General features: G+C 37.0%; 1 protein-coding gene across 3 annotated transcripts in view; it reads right to left on the reverse strand.

Moving 5' to 3' along the window:
• PARN (poly(A)-specific ribonuclease) overlaps nt 1-12,087 on the reverse strand; it is a 60,780-nt gene that overhangs the window by 14,097 nt on the left and 34,596 nt on the right. The gene's annotated exons all lie outside the window — the stretch shown is intronic.

Consider the following 12,087-nt stretch of genomic DNA (forward strand, 5'->3'; position numbering starts at 1 on the left):
TTGTCAAGCAAAGCAAATAGAGTTCCATTGCTTTGCACTGCCAACAGAAGAAATGCATTGCTAGAATGCTTTGTGAAGTCTAACAAACTAAAGAGAACTTAGGGGTGTATTTACTTAAGTCATAAGCGAGAAGACAAATTTTCCTGTGAGAAACCTAACCTAGTAGTAACCAACACCACATGGCTGCATTACATTACACTAGTTGCAGCTGTAAAGTTAACTTTCTGTCTTATAGTAGAATAATAGTAATTGTACCTTATTTTAGGAAAAGCATTTCTAGGGGATGGCATTGTCCCTAATTATCAGACAAGCTATTCAACAGGCTGACTGTTGTTGAGTGATCCAAGAGGAATATATACAAAGATATTCTTTCACCAAGTCCTTGCTCTTGTGCAGAGCAAAATCCTGACAGGTGGTCACTGCCAATTTTAATCTTATAGACAAATATGTAAGTGAACTGTGTAGGCAAAACCCCCATAATATATAAATAAAGTAAATACACAGAACCACATAGACTAAGGCTGGAATATTAACCACTCAAGTTTATGAAATACAAAAGTAGAAACTCACCTGTGAAGGTGAATTTTCACTGGCAAGGCAGTATTGCTCCCTCCTTGTTAAGTTGTCTCTGCTACCATTAGGCACCAGTTTTCCCCAGTTTAACCAAGCTACACCCCATTACTCATTCCTGGTTCGTTATCCCATTTTTTCATGTAGGGTAGTCATTGTCAAATGCATTTTTCTTTAGTGCCAAACCAGTTTCTTTTCAGAACAGGTCCAATGACTGCCTCTTTGTTCCATCTAAACACATAAATTAAATAGTTCCCAGTCACACCCTTATTCACTAGGTCTTTGGCCATGCCTTGTCTAAAATGAGGAGAAGAGCTGGCAATGGGGATGGAACCATGCACTGGTCTAGGTAGTACTACAAAAAGCCTTAATGAAATGAAACCTTGGTCCACCTCCAAAACGAACAGCACACCACAAAAAAACAATACATATGATAAAAATTACTCCATTACCATTTTTTTCTTTTTCTTAAAATAGTCTGGTTTGAAAGCCAAAATAAAGAACACTGTGAAGAACATGGACAGCTCTGGGACAGCTTTTCCTTCCCTATCAGTCTAAATGAACTGGTTTTAAGACCATGTGCAATCTTCAGGATTAGGAAGGAGACAGGTTTACTGACTGCTACCAATAAATTATTTATTTTCTTCATGTTTCGTCACTTGGAATAAGTCCATGTAGTATCCCAGAGTTAATTATGAATGGCATTTGTTCAAATACAGAAATACAGTGCAGATTCAGTCTCACAATCTTTGTGATCTCTTCTTTCCCAGCACATAGAGAGAAGGATGTTCTAAACTAGCTGGGTTGGCTTCTTTACTGTATTATTCAGCGAGTTTCAAAATTTCATAGATATGTAAAAGAATCTAGAAGATTACAAAACAAGTCTGCTTCTCTAGCAGGGAAGAAATTATCCTGGGAGTAACTGCCCTATGTAGTATGTTACTCTTAGCCCTGACGAAAGAATCATTTTAAAAAAGAACTAAACGTAGTTGATAGGTCCATTTTCTCAATTTTGGTTACAGAATACGATAGCTAAGCTGTGTTACTTTTGACAGCAGGTCAGAAGGATTCAAATTCATCTGCATTTCAACAGAAAAAAAATTGGAAATGTTTCCTTAAATCCTGCCTTTAAAGTGTGGGGGTTTCATCTGAAATGCTGACACCAAGTTATCACCAGTCAGCAGAACAGAGCAGGGGAGTTTTAAGAGAGTAAACCACTCCAACCTGTTACTGTCAAAACTGACCTAAAGCCTCATTAATTTAATAGGGAAAAACACCTACACGTGGTAGACAGGATTCTTTAAAGCCTTGGCCATTAACCCACACTAGCAAGGCAGCAATTTGTTGAGTTGGATGTATTTAGCATGCCCTCTGCTAAAGCTTTTATTGAGATGAAACCTTAACCTGAAAATAGCGTTCTCTACTTTCAACAGAACTATCCTGCACAGGTCTGTTTCTAAGAGTCAAATATTGCAACTGTGACTAAAGGGAGTCAAAAATAACTGCTAATTCAGCTACAGAAAGCCTGAGTGCCTACTTTCCATTTTCCATTTTTGCTGTGCTGCTGTATCAAAACCCTTTTACACATGCCAGCATAACTATAGCAGACATGCCCAGCACTGCTCAATGAAGTGACAAGCCATCAGTGTGCTTCTCAAGATCCTCGTCCTCAAGGAAGGTTAGAGAGAATAAAAATCCTCACTGCAGTTTATTGGGGGAAAAAAATAATAATCCTGAGAATTAAGTAAAACAAGGTTTCAAGATGTCATGAAAGATCCTTTAGGATCATCCTGCACTGAAGCAGCATAAAGCAAAAGCCTTGGTTTACTCTGAGGTGACGATATAATTAAAATTCACTTACAATTTCTTTTACTGGTAAAAACATTTAACCATGTGGAGCCAAAGCCTAATTGTCAGAAACCTGTAACAGTGTAATTTTGGATCCTGGCATCACTTAGAAAAATTCAAAAACCCTGAAGAAGTTAAAAAGTGTTTACTTAGTCAATGTACTTCCAGAAATACAACTCCAGTTGACTGTCTCTGTGATTAGCAGCAAGATTTATTCCGTCTTTTATCCAGTGATAAGGAAAACAGCCCCACTGTAACTGTTAGGATATCTCAAGTCTCTTAGTACCAATAGTAGCATTCAATCATAAAATGTGGGCTTCAGCAAGTTTGCAATTATTTAACATGCCTATTTCCCCCCTTCTCCCAAGGGAATTTAATCGATCCTCTGGTTATGCATTGCTCCTCCTCAGTTGCCCTAACACTGAACAGACTGGAATGTACTGTATTTAGAAAGTGCCAAGTCTCAACATTTTGCTAGAGAACTTACATTTTTATCAATTTCACCAATACAGACCACCTGTTCAAACTACTCTAAGAAAATACAGCTCTTTGAAATCATCTGTATTGCATTTACTAAAATATAACAACAATACTTGACTGATCATTTTCACATGCTTGGAAATGTACATATCTAAAGCTGTTAGTTCAGGAAAAAAAAAAAAACAAACCAAAACACCCAAAAAGAAATCAACTGAAGTAAAATACTATGTTAATCTTTGGCACCCATGAAGAAAATCTTAACTTTGTAAAAAAACACTTTTGTTCGGGGAAGTACAGCATGTTCAAGGACAGACTGCTATGCCAGAAAAACATTTTTCCAAGTTACAAAATACATCCAATTTGTCTTAACTCCATACCTGATTTTACAAGCTGCATACTGACAATACAGACATACAAATCAAGGTTGGTGAAGATATATTTCCTTGCTCCAAGGAATTTGTGTACTAGAGATTGATGGAGAAAAGTAATTTAACAATCTGAAGGATCCAAAGTCTCTGAACTATATGTGATAATAGCAAGTATCTGCAGGCTGTATCAAAGCTGAAAACTCTAATTGCACATGGCACTGACCATTCTTTTCTGCTTTCCTCACTTGTACTGGCTTAAAACAGCAGAAGGTTCCTATATGGATTCTAAAGACTTTTTAAAAAAACTGTTTCATAAAGATTGTGTTATTTCTTCTGACATCCAAGTCCCAAGCAGGGAGCAGTGTCAATGTGGTGACAAAACAGCTGCTCACCTTGCAAGGGAGGATGGCGAGCTAGAGAGCAAACCAAAATAAGTCTTTGGCTCTCCATTTTGGAGAAAACAGAGAAATGAACAGGTGACCAGAAAGACAATGATTTTAGAGAAAAAATAAAAAACCACCAAGTAGAAAATAGGCAGAGAATGAGGAAGGATCCTTCGACAATGTTTTAAACTCTCAACAAAGAACACAGATAATAGTATAGTTCACTGAGACATCGCATATGTATGTAGATTATAACTGATTTTAACTCTCTTAAAGATGAAGTTACTTAATTGCTGAAAGAACTCAAGGTACTTAACGTGTGCACTGTTTAAATACCTCTGTAATTGCAACAAAATCTGTGAAATGTATCAACTCATTTCAAAAAATCCAAATCAAATGAAAACGTAGTCAAAAGGCTTCCACCATCATATTAAGAAGAAATCTAATATATTCAGACTTTCAGAGTAAAGTTTTTTTTTTGTTTTAGTCTGGCTACTTTTAACTGATGAGAAAAAAAAAAAATGGCTGCAGGTGCCTGAAGTCAAATCTATAATTAGTCCTTTTAATTCTGCATCAGTAATGCTGAAAGTTGTAAAATAGCCATCTATATTATGATTTATACTGCAGGTTCCACTGTAAAACCATGACTAGAATGTATCAACCAGCAATTCATTTTCTTGTTATAGTCAAGATTCTTGAACAACACAAGTAGATATTCACATCTCATTCCCTGCATTTACAGGTACAGAAATGTTTTTGAATCAACACTAGAGAATTCTGATTTCCAGGAGTACTAGTAAAGTACTCAGATCTGTTAACCTACTATTAGAAGTGTAAAGTGTACAGAACACTTCCTTTCCAATCAGATAAAGGCTCTCAAAGTCTATTATTACTCAAAGCACAGAGAGATCATATTTGAAAGACATTTTGGAAGGAAACAGAACTCTCAAATCTGGCTAGGCAGCTGATTTCACCTATCAGCTTTGTTAACAACTGGGACAATCCCATGCCTTGCTCCTTAGCCCCTGCTCGAAGCCACTTGCTGATGAGCCAGTTCACCTCACTGAACCAGCACAAATTTGCCTTTACTAATTTTTTCCAGACACAGAACCAAAAAAAATAAAAACCAACCAAAAAACCCCAACCAAACAACCCCCAAAATCAAACAGCAAGAGCTCACTGCTGGAGTGGGGAACAGTGTCATCCCCTTTATGAAAGATTAAGACTGCACAAACCATTAGCTCTATTTTAATACCAGCAAATCAAAACAACACAGGCTAAGTCTGAGCAGCTGTGGGAAGCACAGCCCTGCAAAATCTGATGACATTTCTGGCACTTGTTAAGAACTTCAGAACAACAACCAGTGAACTGAGCTCGGCAACATCCTCATGGCAGTGCTCTCCAGAAGGCTCTTCACAATTAACAAACACACCTCCACATGTCAGATGTTTCAGAAAGAGCCATCCAGACAATGAGTTCATCCATCAGATACAGTTTGCTACAGGAATGTTTGCACTCATTGCCAGAATTAACATATACCTTACTGCATCAAACAAGTGTGTTATAGAATCATTTAGTTTGGAAAAGACCTGTAAGATCAAGTCCAACCATTAACCCAGCACTGCCAAGCCCACCGCTGAACCATGTCCCTAAGTACCACATCCACGCGTCTTTTAAATAGCTCCAGGGAAGTCATGTACTCACCAACCCTGAGCAGCCTGTTCCAGTGCTTGACAATCTTTTGGGGCAAGAAATTTTTGTTCCCTTGTAGTGAGGGCCCAGAACTGAACACAGAATTTGAGGTGTGGCCTCACCAGTGCCCAGTACAGGGGGATGATCACTGCCCTGGTCCCACTGGCCACACTAATGCTGAAACAGGCCAGGATGCTGTTTGCCTTGGCAGCCTAGGCACAAGCTGGCCCATGTTCAGCTGGCACTGGCTGACACTCATACAACAGTATCAGCACTGATACTATCCCATCTAAAAAGGCACCCCAAATAAAACTGAATCTTTAAGTTTTCCATTTTGATATGGTATTATTACCCATGATAGTGCAAGACCTACAGACCAACTGCTAAGGTCTTCCTAGTGAAACCATTTTATTCAAGTCCTAACATAAAACAAATCACTATGATCTTTTGAAACACTACATGCAGTTTCAAGATAATACATGTTTTTAACAAATCCAGGTTGTGTGAAAATAATGGAAAAGCACACACCTACAAGATGACAGTATCTTACTACAGTTATTACAACTGAGTTTCTCATCTTAAATGTTGTTTAAGAATTCAAGCCACTCAAGCATTAACATGAGAAATACCAAGATTTTTTTGTATGTGTACCTGCAACATAAATACATAAAACTCAACACTGCCAATTTAATATCATAGGAAAAGATGCTGATGCAAGTTTTAAACCAAGTTTTCCCAAAACATCACAACCTTGTGGATCTTAAGAATCCAAAATCTGAGGTGGAGAAGAGAGAGGAAAATCCTGAAAAGCTAGAGAAACTGGTTGAATATGCACCTAATTTGAATAAAAAGTAAAATAACAGAAATGCCTGAGATTTGACATACTGCAGTATGACTTGAGCTTCCTCAGTCTACCCTTAAGGAAGTTTCCTGCCTGAATATGTATCTGACACGAATTTCACATTTCTTATTGGTGAGAACAGTCTCATGTTATACATAATTTTTCAAAGAATCTGGGTAATACATTGGATACTACCTGCCATCTCCCCAAATTCAGTGAGACTGACATGTACAGGATCTCAAAATAATAGGGTGCATTTTTAAATTGTGGTGGTAAGCATTCATGTTAAGTAGAAGGTTTTGTAGTAAACCTTGTAAAACACTAATAAACCAGAAAGTCCAGCCTGGCCTGAGAAACTTGCAAGTTCAGAAAGATTAATGATTTAAACAAGAATCATTGAAAGGCCATCACAATTTCAGCTGCTGCACCTGCTTTAGTCCATTGCTCCCCTGCTGTCCAAATACATTGGTCTACTCAATGCCTAGAGGAAGAAGATATCTTGCACTCCGTAAATTCAATATGAGCTCATGTATCAGGGGCACCAACACATGGAACAACTTAACATTATTTAAATGCTTGCCATTTATGACAAGCAGTTGTTTTTCACATACATTTAAAATTTCAGGTTAAGTGTATTCATTGCGTTTTACAACAGCAAGAAAAACATTCTAGGAAGATTCTCAAATTAAAATTACCCTTTAACTGAACCAGTGTATTGTAGAAGTTGCTCATGATCAGAACACAGATGTTACTAAACTGCACCTAATTAGGAGAATCAAGAACAAGTGTTACCTACTAAGTGAAAATAAACCATGCATGTTTTTGAAATATCACTTCTAAACTTGCCCATTATTTCCATTAACATGTAACTATGTCAAATGTCTCAGAACAGAAACCCAATTTTACTTTTAAGTACTTTAAACATTTAATATATTTGTAAGACTTTTCCCACATTTTAGAAATTAAGCCAACCTCAAGTAACAGCATTTTTAAGAGTACATTTTGGATGGCCTACAAAGACTCCACAAGTGCAAAGACATCTAAAGAAACCTCCCTTTAAGAGTGCAACTAGGTTCTTTTTAGACCAGTGACCTAAATAGTCACCGAAAGTTGGCTGGCAACAAAATTCAAGTAAACCATGAATACCAAGGGCTTACCATTGATACAAAGCATAAACTGAAGACTCACAAAATAGTTAACTACCCAGAATGGTTTACATACTGAAATGATTGAAACACTGAAATACTTCAGGTTACACCAATTTATTAATTACAGTAAAATACTTAGGTTTAAAGTTAAGACAAGCTGAAGTCTCTCCCGTCTTCCCTACCACTTCCAGACTATTTTTATGAAGTCTAGACCTCTGTAAGTCAAGAAACATTGAAACAGTACTTATTTCATACTAACTTTTCCAGATGAAAAGCCAACTTTATAAATACACAGAGCTGAACAGCACCCAAAAGCAAGCTTATCTAGCAAGCTGAAAGTTTTAAGAGCCAGAAGTTGTATCCCAAAACTTGCTTCTGCTTCCCAGACATCCAACTAAAGGAATATCAACCATTTAACACATTCTTAATTACCTACCTTAAGCAACAAACCTCAACAGAAAACAAACTCTGTTTATAGTCCATTATTGTCTTCAGGTGCTTGTAACTTGGAAACTGGTTTACATCAGAGCATATTGCAAAAAGTGCCAAATGAGAGCCATCTAAACCCAACTTTCACAAACTCAGTACTGGCTTTCACATGACAACAGGTAAGTGACACAGAGAACACAGCCCACTAGAACTCAAGAATAATGTCTCCCCACTGAACATGCAGGTACAGCTTGCATACATAGACACAGCAGGCACCTAAATCCCAGGGTGATTATGAAATGGTTAACTAACATTTGTCTTGATGCAGCTTCCACTTCAAGCTGAAGTTTATGTTCTAACTGTGAGTAATAAGATTTTATATGAGAACAAGTCTTTTCTATTCATAATAAATTAGAGAGTCTGCCAATGTGCAGGTCACATGAATAACCAAATAAAGTGAAGATTCTTGGATATTACTGTAAGATGCAAAATGAGACAGTTAAGGGGTTTGATTCTTGTTTCCCCAAGGTTTCTGGTTTACGTGTTTTAAGCATGCTATATGCAGTTTGAAAGTTAGGAGCAGCTCTAAAACTGCCTATAAAAATACTGACCTTTCCCCTACTTATTTTTTCAGAGGGAAAAAAGTGGAAGAGGGAACAAATCTTATTAGACTATGCAAAGATTTGTAGGTCCTTCAGGGTAACACTTTAATATGTAAAAATTGGAATGTGCATTCTTCTTGGCCATATACAAACTACTGATTACGATGTGAAATTTGAAGAGCTACTCATCAGTCTAATTCGGCTAACCAGATTTATATTTTTTAAACAGAAAGGCATATGGACCAACGTTTTATCAATCAGTTTTTGACTAGGTCTTCATGGTTATCATCCACGGTATAATGTAACTCAGGAGCATTGTTTTAAAGAGCACTGGGGGATGAACAGATTACTTACATATTGAAGATGGATTTCTACGCATATTAATATGAGAAATCCAACATATTCCCAGAATGTATATGAATATGTTTTTAGTCCATTCAAAATACCTGAAGCCAGGGGAGTTAGAAGCAACAGAAAAAGCACAGAACAGCTTATGTGAAGTGCCATTTTTTTGGAGAACTGTCATTTGTTTGATGTAAAAGTTAAGCATGACCATGAAAATTAATTCGATACAACCCTTAGACGCAGTTGCACAAAACCAGTAATATGAACAAATCACATGCTACCTTATTAAAAGGATGCAAAAGAAGTCTATGTTTTGACAGTGCTTACTCATACATAATGCAAATCTGACCACTTTAACAATGCAGGGAAACTTCCACACACTCTTCGTTTTCTTAATCCATTTATTTTCCACAAATGTTTCTGTAACATGTGTGCTTTGTTAACTATACATACTAATACCAACTCAAAGCCAGAAACATCTTTTAAGAGGTAAGCACAGACATATGTCTGCAGCAACATCTTGCACTGTATCATGTTGTTTGACAATTCTCCAAGGCTTTTTATACAGCCCAGAAGATGCAGACATATTTATATAAACAGGTTAAAACCCAAGCCACATAATTAGTTTTTCCTAGGTTCTTCACTTAAACACAGTTCACTAAATCATGAGTATGAATAGTGACTTCTAGTGCCAAAGCAGTTCATTAAAGAATTTAAGATCAGAAAACAGCATAACAGAATTGATTTTATGATGTATTTATTACAACAACAAAAAACAGCACAAAAACCCACCACCCCCCCCCACAAACAAACAAAAAAACCAAACAAAAACCCAATCAAAACCCAAAAACCACACCAAACCAAACCCAAGAGGTTTAAACAATTTTACAGCAGAAATCACATAGCTTTTTGGCAATTGAGGTTGCTCTAAGTTTACCAGCTGGCTGGTTGACTGCTTTCAGTATACGAGATTTTACTAACCTGATTTCATAAACATCTATGGAAGACTATAATCACCTAAGCTTTCAAACAAATAACTTGTTTCATAGCATGCAGACCACAGAACAAGCCTCCCTGTCTGTTGAAGCATAAAAAAAGACCCCCCCCCCCCACAGAGCAGTACCAGGAAGATTCAGTATAAATGTTCTGCAGACTTTCCATTATTTCTACAATACGTAATTGCTGTAACAAAAAATAGGAATTAACAAAAAGTGGTGGTGAATGTGAATGTCAAGCATTCAGACATGCATGTAGCTGAGGTGTCAGTGATGTGAAGTTACTGTAGTAGCATTTAGGAAGGCTTTCAGCATATGAAATGGCATAACATGCATGTTTTATATTGAAAACAAATAATCTTGCAAGCCCCACTCAGAGAAACTAGCATTCAACTTGAAAAGAGGAGGGAAAAAGAAGGCAGTGACTTATAGATATTCTGTATACCAGGACAACTTAACTAAAAAGCAGAAATTACAACTTTGCTATATTTCATCAGAAAGACAAGTTCTCTTGGAATGACAAAAAGGTAGAACAACTCCAATCCTTTATTAATTTTTTTCCCCCTCAGCCTATATCTCACACATGGAGGCGAAACTCTGAATAAGATTAACCAGGTCTGAAATAAAAGGCTTCAGATACTTGAGATATGCTGCTAGCTCACAAACATATCATTTGTGACAGCACAACTGAATACATATTTACTTAAAATAGTTTAGATTAAGGTTTATTTCCTCCAAACTTGTAATGTACTCACTGCTACATGAACAGTATTTGATGGTGTGCTGGTATCACCACTAACTGTAATACATGGTTCACAAATCATGAAGGCTTCAGAGGTAGGAAACTAAGATAACGCAGGAAGCGCTAGCAATGTTTTCCTGAGTTACAGAGCTAGCTATAATAGAGTCACATTTGTTTTGACATAATACTTCACCTGGAATTTCTCACTAGAAGTTATACAGTCCTTACATCTCCATATGGATGAAGAAACAGTGGCTTTTGCTGGTATGGAACATTTGCTGTAAGGAGGCTGTGGTAAGCACTCAAAATCCTTTGCAGGCATGTATGTATGAGGAAGTATGATGAACACTCACAGGATGTTAGTAAGTAATTACAGAGATGCACTCTCTAATGCACCCAGAACCTGAGAGCTTCTTATTCAGTGAACACAGTGGGGTTTTCTAATTTGGTTTTGTGGGTTCTGGTGGGGTTTTTTTTCAGTTTAGAACTTAATCATGGGAATACTGGTAGGAAAGCTCTTACATGCAACATTTCAGCCACTTAATCAAAAGTGCTATGTATACTGCTGTTCTTACCAGCTCCACAGCAGTTGATATAAGCATTTCAGTAAATAGGGATGGCATTACCATAACGTATCCCAACTAATCACGTATAAGGTCCACCTCCTGACTATTGTAACCAGAAGTAAGCTTATGGGTCAGTCCTCAAATACATGCCCAAAAGAACTACAGAACCCACGAAGAGCTCAGTGATCCAACTCCAACCAACCAAAAATCTTTAAAAAACAAACAAAAAACCACAACAAACACACAACCCCCTTAAACAAACAAACACCCAAACAACATCAAGAAAAAACCCCAAAGAACCAATCCAAAAATCTACAGTCTGAAAAGACTGTTTTTCCTCATAACTGAAGCAATATTTTCAGTGAACTCTTTGCTTTTTGGTTACTTCTTGATGATTTCTCAAGAGCGTTATTTATTCCATATTCTTCTTATAGCATATGGATAATGTTTTGCTCTATGCTTTCAGTTCACATATTAGAAACAGCTCTTTTTAGAGTACCTTGCACAACTGTAGATAGTAAAATACTGCTCTCTGTCCTATCTCTCTGAACGAGGAATGTGGGTTCACCAACAGTATCTATGTAGTCACAAGAATTTTTTTTTAAACTAATCCCTCTCCTAAAATCCAAATCAAGAAGCAAAACCAAACCCAAACCCAAGGGACTCTCATGAAAACAAGTTAAACATGTAAAACTTCCTGTGGAACTTCTGCCCACGAACTTTTTTCAAAGCTAGGCTCAAAAGTTCAAATAAAAATTAAAAAACTAAGGTCTGGAGACCTTGCACCTTATTAATACACAACTGTAGACACATGAGCAGTTCAGACTGTCAGGAGACTATTATTCTGCACATGTTCTACAGTACACCAAAAGGCTTTCCACTGCATTTGTTACTTGAAAATGTCAACCAAAGCAAATATACAGATCACTCCAAAGGATATCTGAAGGAAAGATCATAAAAGTCTTTGATAGCTCTGCTTTGTGCAAAGTAACAGTAAATGACTTCAATAATACTACATCAAGTGAAGAAACTGGCATTATTCTATCTATAGAGGATCAAGTACTTACAGGGTCATGAA

Source organism: Lathamus discolor, chromosome 6, assembly GCF_037157495.1.
Source record: "Lathamus discolor isolate bLatDis1 chromosome 6, bLatDis1.hap1, whole genome shotgun sequence".
Lineage (NCBI taxonomy): Eukaryota > Metazoa > Chordata > Aves > Psittaciformes > Psittacidae > Lathamus > Lathamus discolor.